We start from the raw sequence: 14,484 nt of genomic DNA on the forward strand, positions 1-14,484 counted from the left end.
GTTCTTGAGGAACATTCAAATGTACTTTTGCGTTGTTCTAATTACAGATATTCTGAGTCATTGCCTTTGTACATATTTAAATCCATTAAGTCTAAAAAACTTATGTGATACCTATTCATAAATATTAAGAAATCCTGTGAATTTTATGAATGCAGAAGTGCATGTTCTCATTTACGAAGTCACTCTAAATTACTTTACTAAACTGAAAAAAATAAAGATACACTTGGTTTTGAAGCACATCTACGATTGAGTTTATTTTATGATTTGAACAGTATAATGTATCGTGTGTACTTTGAAAGATTCCCCATTGTGCACTTCTAAGTTACAGTTGAATGTGAAGAATCTTAAGGACTGTTCAGCGAATAATCGCGTGAGTTTGTGAGTTAAAAAACAACAAGTGAGAAGGGTGAAATAACCCTTTAATATTCCAACTAAAGTTTAACAAAACTCCATCTTGGAGTTGTTCAATAAAGCCGACACTCGGGCTTCAGCTTAAGAGACTAAGAAATAAACTAAACTAATCTTAACTAAAAAGATATAGCCGAAGCTATCAAAATTCTAACAGAGTTGACCCCTTAACGCTAATTGACTGAGAAGCTATTAAGGGCCTAAAGTACGGCTGAGCTTAAGAAAGAGTAGCCTAAAAAGGCGGATGCGTGCTAACCAGAATCTCTGGTTATGTCTAAGACAGTAGAAATTCGCGGTTAAATGCCGCTTTTCCTCATTAGCGTTCAAAAGTGATTCTAAAACTACGTTTTGGCCGGAAGTGGTAAGTTGAAATTAAGAAGCGAAAGGAAAGGAATTTTAAATCAAAATTTAACTGTTAATAAAATTAACATAATCCTTACAACATAGCATTCAGCTATGCTCATGTAACGTTATTTTCTCTCAAAATATCATCTATCCCAGTTTTACAGACAATTCAGAACACTTAAAAGTTGAAATCCTACGCAAGTTTCCAGAATAAGTAATATCAGCTCTCTTAGATATTTAGGAATTTTTCCTAGAATTACCCAAAGGAGTAAAATTTAGTTGGGCTGTCGAGCGAAATTTGAAAATCGAGTGCTTTAAATTAGATTTAAACAGATATTTGTCTGTACCTAACTAAGCAGTCAATGAAGTTCCATGCATTTAGAATTCTTATGAGATTTTGAAATATATTAATTTCTTTGTATAACTGGTGTTAATTAATGGAAAGGGAAAATAAACGTATTTGCAAGTTAATTAATAATTAGTGTTTTGTGTCTCTGCAAATTGACCTGTAATTCTGCTGTCAGTTCATATCTAGCACTGTATTTATTGTAATTAATTTTAATTAGTTAATATGTGTTGTTTTTCCGGAATTAGATCAGAGTGGATTTTTATTTATTTATTTACTGTGAAATATCTTTTTTTTTTTTCTTTCTCCAGTTTTAACAGAAAGTTTTCCCAGAAACGGATTTAGCTGCAACTCTTTCCTAGACCAATTTGTTAAAAGCTGTTTTCGATAGGTAGATTTCTATGAGCTTCGAAGTCCTCAATTAAGATCAACGTCAGTTCTTTATTTCGAATCCTAACCAGAGTCCAAACCGTGGCAATCCCTACTTCAGAACATAGCATACTCACCATTTTTGTGTCCTCTTCTAACGCTCCTTTTACTTGCAATACACATAAGTCGCTAAACTCCATTTTTAAAAATACTCCTACCTCCAGATCAAGTAATAAACAAGGTAACGCTATACCAGTGGTCGAAAAACTCATTTTAGTGTTTTTCAGATCAAAAGGATAAGTATCTGCAGTACTATTATAAGGTATTTACTTTCTCCTTCCAGCATGCCTTTGTGGTGTATCTGGATTCAAACTCGGCACGTATTTCAGACGCCCGGGTTCGAATCCCGGAAAGGACACTGAACATTTTTCACGGCTTTTGCTTTAAAAAATATAATGGCTCTAAAGTGGCGCCCGAACTAAAAAAGTGTGTGGACTTATACCACCAGGATTTGGCGATTGCGTCCCCTAATATCCAGTCGCCCTTTAAAAGGGGGAATGTATAAATTATTTTCTTCCTTCATTCAGCATGCCTTTGTGGTGTAATTGGAAGCACACTCGATGCGTATTCGAGAGGTCCAGGTTTCGAATCCCGGCGAGGAAACTGCCTATTTTTCAGTTTTCCTGCTTCAGAAAAAACCTAATGACTCTTCACAAAGATTGATATTTCTTTTGAGAGCCAAATTTTTGTTCCAACTACCATGATCTTAGGAGTCGATTTAAACAATCTATTAATATAAAATAAAACCAGATAGCATCATCATCATCATAATCTTATTTACTGATAAAAATATATTTTACATAAAAATAAAAATATGATTAAACAAGAAAAGAATTTTATGCGAACAATAAACTTGCATTTTTTTGAAAAGTTTTCGTAAATCAGGTTTGTGTATCATTGTATTTAATTTCAAGCAGGCTATCGAATGGGATTAACATAACAAAACGTATTAATTTAGAAGTAAAAGAACAAAAATCAACGTTATACTTGGAAATTTTCACAGGAGTAGGTTCGATGGTTTTACCGAACCATCATTCTCAGCTAGCAAAGCGATATTAACGAGATATAGTGACTAAATAAAATAAGAATGGCTGGAGAGGACTTAAGCTAGTGCCGCCATCTATTGATGAAACGAGAACTAAAAAGTAAGTTCCTTAAAGGGTGAAGGCAAAGATGGATATGACTTGGGATCGTTAACTAGAAAAGAAAAATTTTTTCATTCGTTTGGCTGGAAGCGACATCACAATACTCTGAATTCTCATACCTCTTAAATGAAGCAATGTATCAAAATCATTCAAGTAGCATAATGACTTTTCGATCTACCCAAAGAGATCATGTACTTGTTCGGCGTGTTATTTTATCTTAATTATAGGAGCTCCAAACAGGTTTCCCCCCCCCTTTATTTTTTCTTTTTTTTCCATGTGAAAATTTGCAAATATAACTCTGATTTTTGTTCTTTGACTTCTAAATTAATACTTGTTCTACGTGTTATTTTATTTTAATAATAAAGTCTTAACATAATTTTAGAACTTTCTGTATCACACAATAAAATTTTAGGTAAACTTTAGTGTTAGAAACTAACACCAGTTGTGTTAGAAAATGATCAATTTATTCATCTTTTTGGTGAATACGGCTTCAACCACATGATTTCTGCTTTAAAATTATATTAGTTGAGTAATCCTATTTTATGTTGTCTGCTTTTGCTATTTGTGCTTCCATGCTTTAAAAATGAACCTCATTGGAACTATAAATCTGGAACAACCACTATTCTGCAGTCAGCATTTCAAAGGATTTTTGATCGTTTTTCTTTGCTGAAATATCACGTACATTACTTAGAACTTTTACGTAATTTTTTATACGCTTCAAAGCTGTTGAAATAAGTTGCTTTGAAACATATTATCAAGCTAAGAAATATATAAAAATAATTTCGTTATATTAATCATATGCAATGCATGTGAAAACATGTCAAAGTATCCATTTTCTTGTAACTAAAAGTAGCAGTTACCTTCACTAGAAAAGTAATAGCACACGAATATTCTGGAGCTGAGAACCCTTTCCTTTGAGACTAACGATGGTATGCTACGAAAATTTAATTACGGAAGCCACTTCTATTGTGTCTGCAGAGCACTTGAAGCAAACGTAATCAGAAAAGAATTAAGCGAGACTACTTCTCTGCATCACAAAAGATAAATTAATACTCAAGTTTAGAGATAAATTATCGATTAGCTTTCATAAAAACTACTCCTTTTGAATTGCATCGTGACGCAAGAAATTAATTTTCAACAAATAATATGCGGTAATTGCTTACGTAATATGTTCTTTTAAATACACATTTTGCTCATTTCATTTAAACTTATTTCCTCGAATTTCATAACAGACATATGTCTCATTCAATCAATTCAGTTTTCATTTCACGTCAAAGCAAAAGTATATACAAAGTTAAAATATTCTCATTAAAAATTGTAAAACACAAAAAATCTAAAACAAAAAATACAGTTAAAAATAGTTAACAAATTGCAATTAAAATTAGAGTTTGTACACCAAAACAAGCAATTCATCCCACACGCATAAAACAAAATTTTCAGTTCACAAAAATTTTAAATTAACTTTTCTTTCCACCAGGCAATAATATACTGAAATTGGTGCACCAACTGACTATACTACTAACAGTTTAAAATATAAATATACAGTGGAACATTAATCATACCACCTATTACACTTTTAAATTGATAATTCTACAATTATTGCATGCAGATTACTTACTTAAAAACCTTAACTAGAACATAAGAACAACATAATTCAATCATTTTTTAAACAAGAAATGAAAATCACCGATCCAGAAAGAGGGTGGTTGTATACACACACAACGCACACACGTTTTGTGCGGCCACAATCAAGTTTTCTGCAACAGAAAAGATAGGTCTGGATATTATAGCAGCTTTATATATAAAATTGCAACATTCTACGGCTAATCGGTTTTGAGTTATTCAAGATACATACATACGTACGTACGTACTGACATCACGAAAAAATCACTTCTGAATCCATTTTCTATCCATTTTACAATGCTTAAAAAGGAAAACGAGTCTTATATTATGTTCGTAGCTACAGATGTCAGGCAAAAAAATCGTTTAAAAGATTGGATAGTGGTCAAAATGAACATTTTCATTGAAATATGACACCTGAAAATTTTCGCGACTACAGTACTTCCTTGACTTCGTGCAAGGAAGTAAATATAAACATATTATTTAATTAAGTGAACAGAAAGAAATATATACCTGTGAATCTAAGCATGAAAGCGAAATAAAAATTTAAAAAAAAAAAAAAAAATAGCATTTCAAACAAAAAAAGAAATAGAATAATCTGAAATGATGCACTGTTTGGGTATGCACTCGAGAACGTTGAAAATATTTTGGTCAAAACCCGATTTTAGAAAAATCTTATAGAAATTATTAATATCAACTGTCAAAATATACTCCAGAGCTTTCGGGAGTAATACCTTATGCAAACACTAATAGTCCCCTGTATAAAATATATGTTTTCATCACCAAAAGTACTCATTTTATTCTTCTCAAATATGCTTAAAAACAGCGGCCACAGGCTTTATTTCTTTAAATCTGAGAAATGCACTTCGAGTCGTAAAGTAAAATCAAGAAATGTTTAGCGACAATTTTAACATTATTTGTGAAAAGTTTCCTTAAATATAAAATTATATATCATAACATTAACATTAAATTTTTTTTCGAGTTTTAATAAACTAAATGCAAAGCGTTCTTTTAAATTAATCGCGAAATTTCAGGTGGGTGGGAACAAAACATTCGGAAACATTTATTGTCTTACAATAAATTTCATTGCGTATATTCTATAAAAAATTAATGTTTTTAAATCTTTGGTCATATTTAGTGTTTAATACAAAAGGAATTTCTTCTTCTGGAGTTTGATTATTCCATAATTATTTTAATTGTACTAACTGTAAACTGACCGCTGGTCCGAGAAAATATTGATTACAAACATCCCTGTGAATTTTGCATTTAAAGGCAGGAAACGGTTTGTAATTAATTTAGGAAAGCATAATGAACAATCTACAAGCATCAGTTGTTGATCAACGGGGACCATACATAAAATTTCATTATGCACTTAGGGATTCACTAATTCTTCATGTTTGGACTATTTTTTTCTTTTGGATCTATGCGTTAACTTTATTTTGGAAAGAGTTTGAATATTAAAATGCGTATCATAAGCTAATATATATGGAAATACAGTATGCAGCCTTTTTTACAGATTTAGTTTGTATTGTTTTAAGCTATCTGCATTTGCCTTTTTATTATGTTGGTCCATATTTCATTCGTACGTCGTTATCTTATTAAACTGGACAAAACATGTTAACGTGCTTTTCGTTGATAAGAAACTTCGTTTATCGGCTATCATACTTTTAGGTGACATAGCTAATTTTATAAAACTTTGATTTCATAAAGCATACATCCTCTTTTTGTTAATATATCCACAGGCTTTCGCTTAAAGCCTTCTTATTAAGCTGAAAGCATTTTTCGTTTACTCTTTTGGAGTACATGTGGATGAATCAAATGCAGTGGTACCTTGAGATAGTACCCAACATACGAGTGTTTTCAGATACGAGCAGTCACTAGGTTTGTCTTGAGTTACGAATCCATATTTGAGATACATATACAATCCATATTTGAGAGTCAGAATCGGTGACGTCACAGCATTTGGTGCGCGCAAGACTCCCAAATATGAACCGCCAATGAGATTTGTTAATCTTGTGCCCGCAAACTCGTTGTGACATCACCACCGCTAAGACTCAGCCACCACTTCACTTCACCTCGCCACAGAAGCATTTCTATCAAGTTTTTTTTTTTTTTTTTTTTTTTTTTTTTTTTTTTTTTTTTTTGTGTGTGTGTGTGTGTGTGTGTTTTATTGGTACAGACAATTATTTAGCTAATTTATTTGTCATATAACCATCAGTTCGAAGGAGGTTAGTGCAAAGAATAGTTGTGAGTAATGCAAATTGTGATATTTACGGAATTAAAGCGCGCTATAGTAGACAAACATGAGCAGGGCGTAAGCAATTAGTTTGTTTTGGTCTGATAGATTACGGGAAAGTGCACTAGGGCTATCTGCCTACAGCAAGGCATAAGAGCAAAGACTTAACAATTCAGTATGATCGTACAAATTCTACAATATATACTAACCTGACTCAGAAGAACACGAAAAGATCATAATTTCAACTAAAGAAGTTTAAATTATTTCAAATCATAACTATGTCAGCGAAACAATGGATAATATGTTGCTCTTATAGTTAGAAGAGAAGCAGCTCGCAGAAACAATTCAAAGCCAGTTGGTGGTGTTCGAGAATTTCTGGAAAAAGACTCGCATTCACTGAATTGTAAAACTTGCATTCACTCAATTGTAAGCTGTTTTTGTAAATCCGCTGAGTAATTTGTAAAACCATTTTTTGGACTGGTATATATTCTCCAACAAGTGTTCAACTATTACGAGTCAGGGTACTTTTGTGAAAAGATGCCAAGCAAAACTTATATAACGGCAGACGAAGAAGTGATGAAAGGTCACAAGCCCATGAAACACGACTGATTTGTGTTCAAATACGAATGGCGTCTGTAAGGTCAAGCTGCTACTCGGAATCATTCAGAGAACCCCAGAGCTTTCAAGACGCATAAGATTTTAAAAGAGAAGCTACAGGTTATGTGGAGGGCAAACTGAACGACGTGAGTCACCAGGAAGATTTTGTAAAGTGGATTTACTTGGTATTCGATCCTGCCATTATAAAAACCTCTAGCTCAATGAGTTATTCATGCATACCCTTCTCGTTTTTTTCAACGCTGCTTTCTGCCTACGTAACCTTGAGAACTGCACCCTAGAGAAGTTCAGCCTCATAAGGATTCTCCGCCTTCAACCCCACACCATCCCTGTTCTACAGCCCATGGACAACAGGTGATCTCTTCTTTCAAGAAACATTTTACCAAACACGCGTTTTAATCCTGCTTTGAAGTTACGGAGTACACAAACCTCACCCTTCGAGAGTTCTCAAATGTCCACTATAATATCTTCATATCCCTCAAAATTAAAGATATGGCCTGCCAAGGTGTTACAAAAACGAACTTGACCTCTGCGTGGAAAAAGCTGTTACCTGACGTTGTGACTCAAAGGGACTTTGAAGTATTTAGAACTGAACAGGAAGTGCTGAGGGATACTGTTTATCTTGGAAAGTTCATGGGCCTGGAAGTGGATGAGGGAGATATCAAACAGCTTGTCGCTGCACAATCCAAAGAACTGACGATGGAAGAGTTGATGAAGGCTATTTCTTCAAGTCAGTTTCAGAATTTGTTGGCAATCTGAGAAAATTATCGGATTTGTTGAAAAGAAATACCCTGAAAAGATTACGACTGGTCGTGCAGCGATGGTATTTAATTACACTTCCCTAACTCATTTCAGAAACATTCTAAAAGAGAGAAAGAAACAAAGCTCTTTGAACAGGTTTCTATTGAAACACTCTTCGGATGAAAGTGAAGAAAGCGTGTAAAAAATGAAAAAAAAGCTGGGAAAGTAAATAAAGAAAAGCAAAAATGAGGGGCGAGTTTTAATAAGTATGTCATATGCTAATCTAATACGTATTATTGCAAAATACGAAGGCGCGGTATAATAGCTTTCCCGCAAAGCATTTTTAGGGTTGCCATAAATGGCAAAGGAAGGCAGGGTTGCCACATTTGGCGAGAAATCGCCCATTTGGTGACACTTGGCGACAATATTGGGGATATATCATGGACGGTTGGAGAACCTTCTGGAACAAATTCTTACCGGTTTATCCCAGAATGTTCTGGAACACCACTCAAAAGCTATATAAACCCTGCTGGTACGCGGAGAGTTGGTTACGAGTTAGTTGGTGTCTCGTCTAGCGATTCAGTCCGTGCGGCCGGGCAGCGAGTGCCGAGTGGGTCGTCGAGTTCACCGAAGGAGTCTCGTAGTGTATCGCGGTTAGTGCATCGTCGAGAGAGCGTGTTGACCTCCGGGAACGACTGAACCGAAGAATCGGGAGCGTGCTCTGTGTCGTCGAGTGCATCGCGAGTTGTAGCGTGGAGAGTCTGGAGAGTACGTGGAGTTCCGAGAACAACCGAGCAGAGTCGGCAGCTGTACTCTGGTGCATTCCAGGAAGCTGTCTCCACCGTTATTGCCTGAGAGTGTGAAGACTGTGTCGCTTATTGTTCCAGCGTGTTTATAGTAGATCTTCGACAACTGCAAAAGTGTTTTGGAACTGTCCTGATTAATATTGATAAATAAATAGTGTTTCGATGCTTCATCCAGTGTCGTTGTTATTCACTCCAAATCTACGAACCCCGTACGAACGTGAAGGAAGAAAATAACGTAACAGTATGTATCTATTTATTTATTTCAATTATATTTTTTATTAGTTTTATAAAACAAATTAAATTATTAAGTTTTATTTGGTTTATTTACAATATTTGTTTATTATAAATGCATGTTCTTGAAAATATTTAACAAAAGAATTAGAAGGAATTTTTCCAAAACTAATACGACTTAATCACATTTCAATTAATTTTAATGGGGAAAATTTATTTGAGGAGAATTTTAAATTACGAGCTCGGTCACGGAAGGAATTAAACTCGTATCTCAATGCACCACATTTTGCGGTGTTGGAAGAAATCCATAGCAGTAAGATAAGGAAAGTTTATTAATTAGGTAAATGCATTTTCCGAGTTGAATTTTTTTTAATCTTCGTTAATATTCAACCACTTCTACAATAATATTTACCGTGTATATAACATAGACTAACAATACGCATATATATTTTTAAACATGCTGCATAATGGATCCAAACTTTCTTGGAACTAAACTCTTGGAACTTTCTAACAATCTACTAAAACTGAAGAGCATTGCATGATTATAAAGTACATACTAAGAATACCTACTGTATGCGAGGCTGGATGCTTTCTTGGAGAATTTTTTAGGCTAAATGTAGGGTTTGCTAAGATGGAGAACTTGACCTACATTGTAACAATTAGTTTACTTACAGAGTGACATTTTGATTATCATGACGCAAAACAGAAATCCTTATTACCATGAAGTCTTTTAATGAGCTCTTTTGTATGAGCCAATGTCTACAAAAACCACAGTCACTCGTTTCCTGCAGCAATAAAGGTATTAGATTATGACGTGTAGAAACAATGTTTCTACCCAAGGACTCACTTTCAGGTATGCCAAAAAGTCAATTGTTTGTTATTAAATAAAAAATCCTCTGTACGTTTACTCTAGCATTAAACCCATTAGGCGCCGGTATTGCGTTGACGCAACGGTCAAAATAATGCATATGTAAATATAACTACCAAAGCTATTTTATACCAGGCGATGATTTTGTGTAGGGAATATTATGAAGATTATTTCTGTAAAAGAATAATTGCCTTCAAAAATCATTTTATGTATAACAATTAATATCATACTTTAAGCAAAATTTTTGACCGGGTATTTTTGCCAAAAATATTTAACAAAAGAATCTTTATGAGTGATCTACTTTAGTCAAGGTCATCGTTTATCAGAACATTACATGAATCAGATGTTTATGCAATCAGATCGCAAATTCCTAGTTTGCTTTCTACATTGTTTAATGATTTACCATATTTGACACAAACCTGATCATTCGAAAATTTACAATGGAGTTGTTCAAACTTTCGATATTTAAAACGTGTTCCGGATATGAGACATACTTTAAATCTGAATGAGAATGGTTCAGAATTGCATTTTCTGATTTACAGTACCTTAATTTCACTGGAACTATGTCAACCCCACAACATCATTTGCCAATTTTGTGTTTGATTTAACGAAAAATTGTATCTCTATTCAGCCATAATCAGGACTAATTTTATCTCTTGAGCTTTTGAATCAATTCATTTCTGTAATTTCTTGTCTCTCAATCTTGTCTTTATTTTTCTGAGATTTTAACTACTGTATAAGGTATTTCTCCCACCTTCCTAGCGCGCCCTCGTGGTGTAGTGGTTCTGCACGCTGGGCCGGTATTCCAGATATCTGTGGCTCGATTCCCGGCGAAGGTGTTTGCTAATTTTTCATCTCTCCGACTTCCCAAAATCTTAATGTCTTAACAGTGGCGCCCGAATTACAAGGGTGTTGGATGAGGATTCTCCACACCTAGAATTTGGCGATTGGGTACCCTAAAAACCCCAATCGCCCTTTAAAAAGGGGAGTTTATAAGGTATTTATCCCGCTTTCCTAGCGTGCCTTCGTGGTGTAGTGGTTCTGCACGCTGGGCCAGTATTCCAGAGGTCCGTGGTTCGATTCCCGGCGAAGGCGGTTGTTAATTTTTCATCTGATTTCCCAAAATCCTAATGTCTCTACAACTGTACAGAATGAAAGTAAAATCAAGTTCGTAAATTCGGTAAATAATATCAACTGAATTCCTGTCCATCCAATTTATTTCTTCCGATAAAAATATTCTTATCTGTAACATCGTTTGATAGAATTATTTTATTAGTTCACCGAAAAATTCCGGCCCAGTCCAAAGCAAGAAAAATGGCCAAAAATACAAACTAAAATCATTAATGAAAATAATAAAAATTAAAATGAACTTTCCCAAATTCAAAACATGAAAAATAAGCAGAAGAATTAAAACTTCAGTGAAAATTATTTTAAATCCGGAGAATAATCTATAATAAAGCAAATATTAATAAACACAAAACTGTGCGAGAATCTCCTTTCTAACATAAGTTTAAACGAATGAATAAACCATTAGATTTTGAGGGGCTCAAATGGTTGCCAGTTTGGCCTGTTTGGCGAAACTAAAACCGTATTAGAGAAAGCTATCTTCCAAATGGTGAATTAATGTTACAAAACAAAGAATTTCGAAGTTCAGAAAAATTTGGAATAATTGCATCAAATTCTTGGAATAAATGAAATTTTTACAATACAATTTTGTACTTATATATAACATTTATATTTAACATTTATTTATAACATTATTATAATATTTATTTTATATATAACATTATATATAACATTTATTTTTATTTTCTTATTTTGTTATGCAGTGCATTCAATATTCTAATTTTTACTTGTATTTATAACCTTTTTTTTAAACAGAGCTGGAAACATAAATGCACACTCTGATGCTACAAAAACCACAACTCGTTGTGATATAAATAAACAGAACAGGTACAGGTAGTTGATAGTTGATAGTTGACGGGGGACGTGTGCACCATCCCTTTACCGTAATGATTAATTGGCATATGCAACACGTCCACCTCTATCTTGAGCCAGATGGGCCACACAGGCGCCTCGCACCATACACCGAAACCCAGCGACCAGGCCATCCAGGTGGCAGTCCAAAAGACCAAAGAAGCCCCCAGAAGCATGTTCACACCAACCGCCCGGGCCTAGTATTTATTGAGTCAAAGTTCAACAAATACATGGCCAGACAAGGGCTCAAAAAAATAAAAAATAAAATAAATAGATAAATAAAGGGTACATTTGAAGTTTTGACAAAGCATAAGATTACAAAGGTGCAAGTGCCAGTTTTGAATAAATACTAGAATCACATAGACATAATTAGAACAAAACACATACAGATAGCGATAACAATAGAAAACCAAAGGAGTAAACACCATTACAAAACTACTACTGCTACATACTACAATACTACAAAACTACTACTAGAATACTTGCAAACAGTACTACAAACTGATACAATGCTAAATATTACAAAACTGCTACTGCTGCTATATACTAGGCTGATAATAATGCTGATAGTACGATATCGATGATGTAATGATCTTAATACTGATGGTAAGTTCAATACAATAGTTAGTGTACAAAGCAGGGATACAATACATAAATACATTATGCAACTATATAAATACCAATACAAGGTAAAGAGGATACATTATACAACTATATATACACGCATACACACATATATACATACATACACATATACAGATATATACCAATACAAGGTAAAACGATACTAATGATTCTGTACGAGATGCAAGACAAGATAGATAATTCAATATAAGATCAATAAGCCATATTGTTCAATACAATAGTTAATGCAAAGTTAATAAAACACTATTTATATTACTATACCAACTGTATATTTCCTATATTAGTGCAATTTTATACGACGCATACCTATACGATGCTCACAATTTAATATATATTACACAGTACTGTATTGCAGGGAACTTATAATTCAATTTTATACAAGATGATACATATCTATACTATGCTCACAATTTAATGTATATATTATATAATACAGTATACAGTACAATATGATTTACAACTAATACGTAAGATAATGGATGCTATATCATTCAATTACAAAAGTTAATGCAAAATTAATGATACATTATTTATATTACGATACCAACTACACATTTCCTGTATTGCAGGGGATTTATAGTGCAATTTTATTATGTATACGATGCTCACAACATTGCAAATTTGCAATACTTTGTATACAATACACAAGAGCAACACTTCAGTACAATACTGAGGATAAAAAGACATATTTTGCAACAGTATAAATATACAAATGCAATGTATAAAAATACCTATGATCAATTCAATATTATTAATTCTGTGCAATATTCGATACAATGCAACAATATAGTTATACCAATATAATGTATAAAAAATACTTATGATCAATTCAATATTAATAATTCTGTGCAATATGCAATACACGACATATAATTCAATATAATCAATAAACTAAATCTAAAATCTAAAGTCTAAAATTCTGCATGTAATTCAATAAAATAGTTAATGCAAAGTTGAATCAAGACTACTTATAACGTTATGCTAATAATCCAGCTAATAATCCAGTTTCTGTATTGCAAAGAATTTAATTTACAGTTCCATACTAAAGCATACATAGCGATACGATGTTCATAATTTCAATATGTTGCATCACATATTCTTAGGGTAGAGCTTATAACTCAACATAATATTACATAACTACCAACTTAATACAATAATTAATGCAAGAATTAAAATAATAAGTAAATTCAGTTAATAGATTAGTTAGAATATAATGCAGTACTTAGAGTGCAAATATTGTATATTGTAATTATAATGAAATATGATACAATGCTAATAGTTTGATACAATAGTTATTACAATGCTCGATAGAATATTTTTGATATATAACCAGATTAGAATACTTAATATGTAGCTTGTAATTCAGTAAGATAGTAATACCATATCTATAGTTTGAGGTTGCGAGTATAATACTTATTGTGCAATATCTTATAGTGCAATTAAAATACAATACAATTTTTAATAATATTTGTAACAATACTGGGACTATTAAAAAGAAAGAATATAGTTATAATATGTAAATAGACAAGAATGCAACTGGAGTGTACAAAAATACAATTGTATTATGAAAACACTATGTAAACTGACAAGAATGCAACTGGAGTGTACAAGAATACAGTTGTATTATGAAAACAGGACAAAACCATTAATATTAGACAACCTGACATAGATCAGATCCATAACTGTGGAGAATGTCCATAATTTTTTAGAGTTTTCTGATAAGGTACTTCTGCTTAATTAAAAATTTACTAAATGCTAGTTGATTATCCACAGGGAAAGGAATGTGAAATTCCTCCGTTAACGGGCATGTAGTAATATAATGTTCAGGTATGCCTAGAGTTCCGCAGACACAATATTCACTATTTGCAATTCCATGCTTGTAAAAGTAGCTTGGAAATGGACCATGCCCCGAGATATATCTTACTAGTTGATGATTTGTTATCTGACGACATTGATCCACATACGCAATATGATTGTACGTTCGTCGACCGGTTTCATCAGTATCCCATTCTAGTTGCCATTGGGATATAACTTTTAAAAGAAGAGCTCGTTTTAAGTGAGATGTTGGCCAC

At 33.1% G+C, this 14,484-nt stretch overlaps 1 non-coding gene across 1 annotated transcript; it reads left to right on the forward strand.

Annotated features, from left to right (window-relative positions):
- The first annotated feature begins 10,811 nt into the window (after positions 1-10,811).
- On the forward strand, positions 10,812-10,885 carry TRNAT-AGU (transfer RNA threonine (anticodon AGU)). The gene has a single exon. It is a non-coding gene; the product is annotated as a tRNA-Thr (tRNA).
- The last annotated feature ends 3,599 nt before the right edge of the window (positions 10,886-14,484 follow it).

This window comes from Stegodyphus dumicola, chromosome 2, assembly GCF_044657685.1.
Source record: "Stegodyphus dumicola isolate Sdum_Otavi_A_Nest chromosome 2, ASM4465768v1".
In the NCBI taxonomy this organism is placed as follows: Eukaryota; Metazoa; Arthropoda; class Arachnida; order Araneae; family Eresidae; genus Stegodyphus; species Stegodyphus dumicola.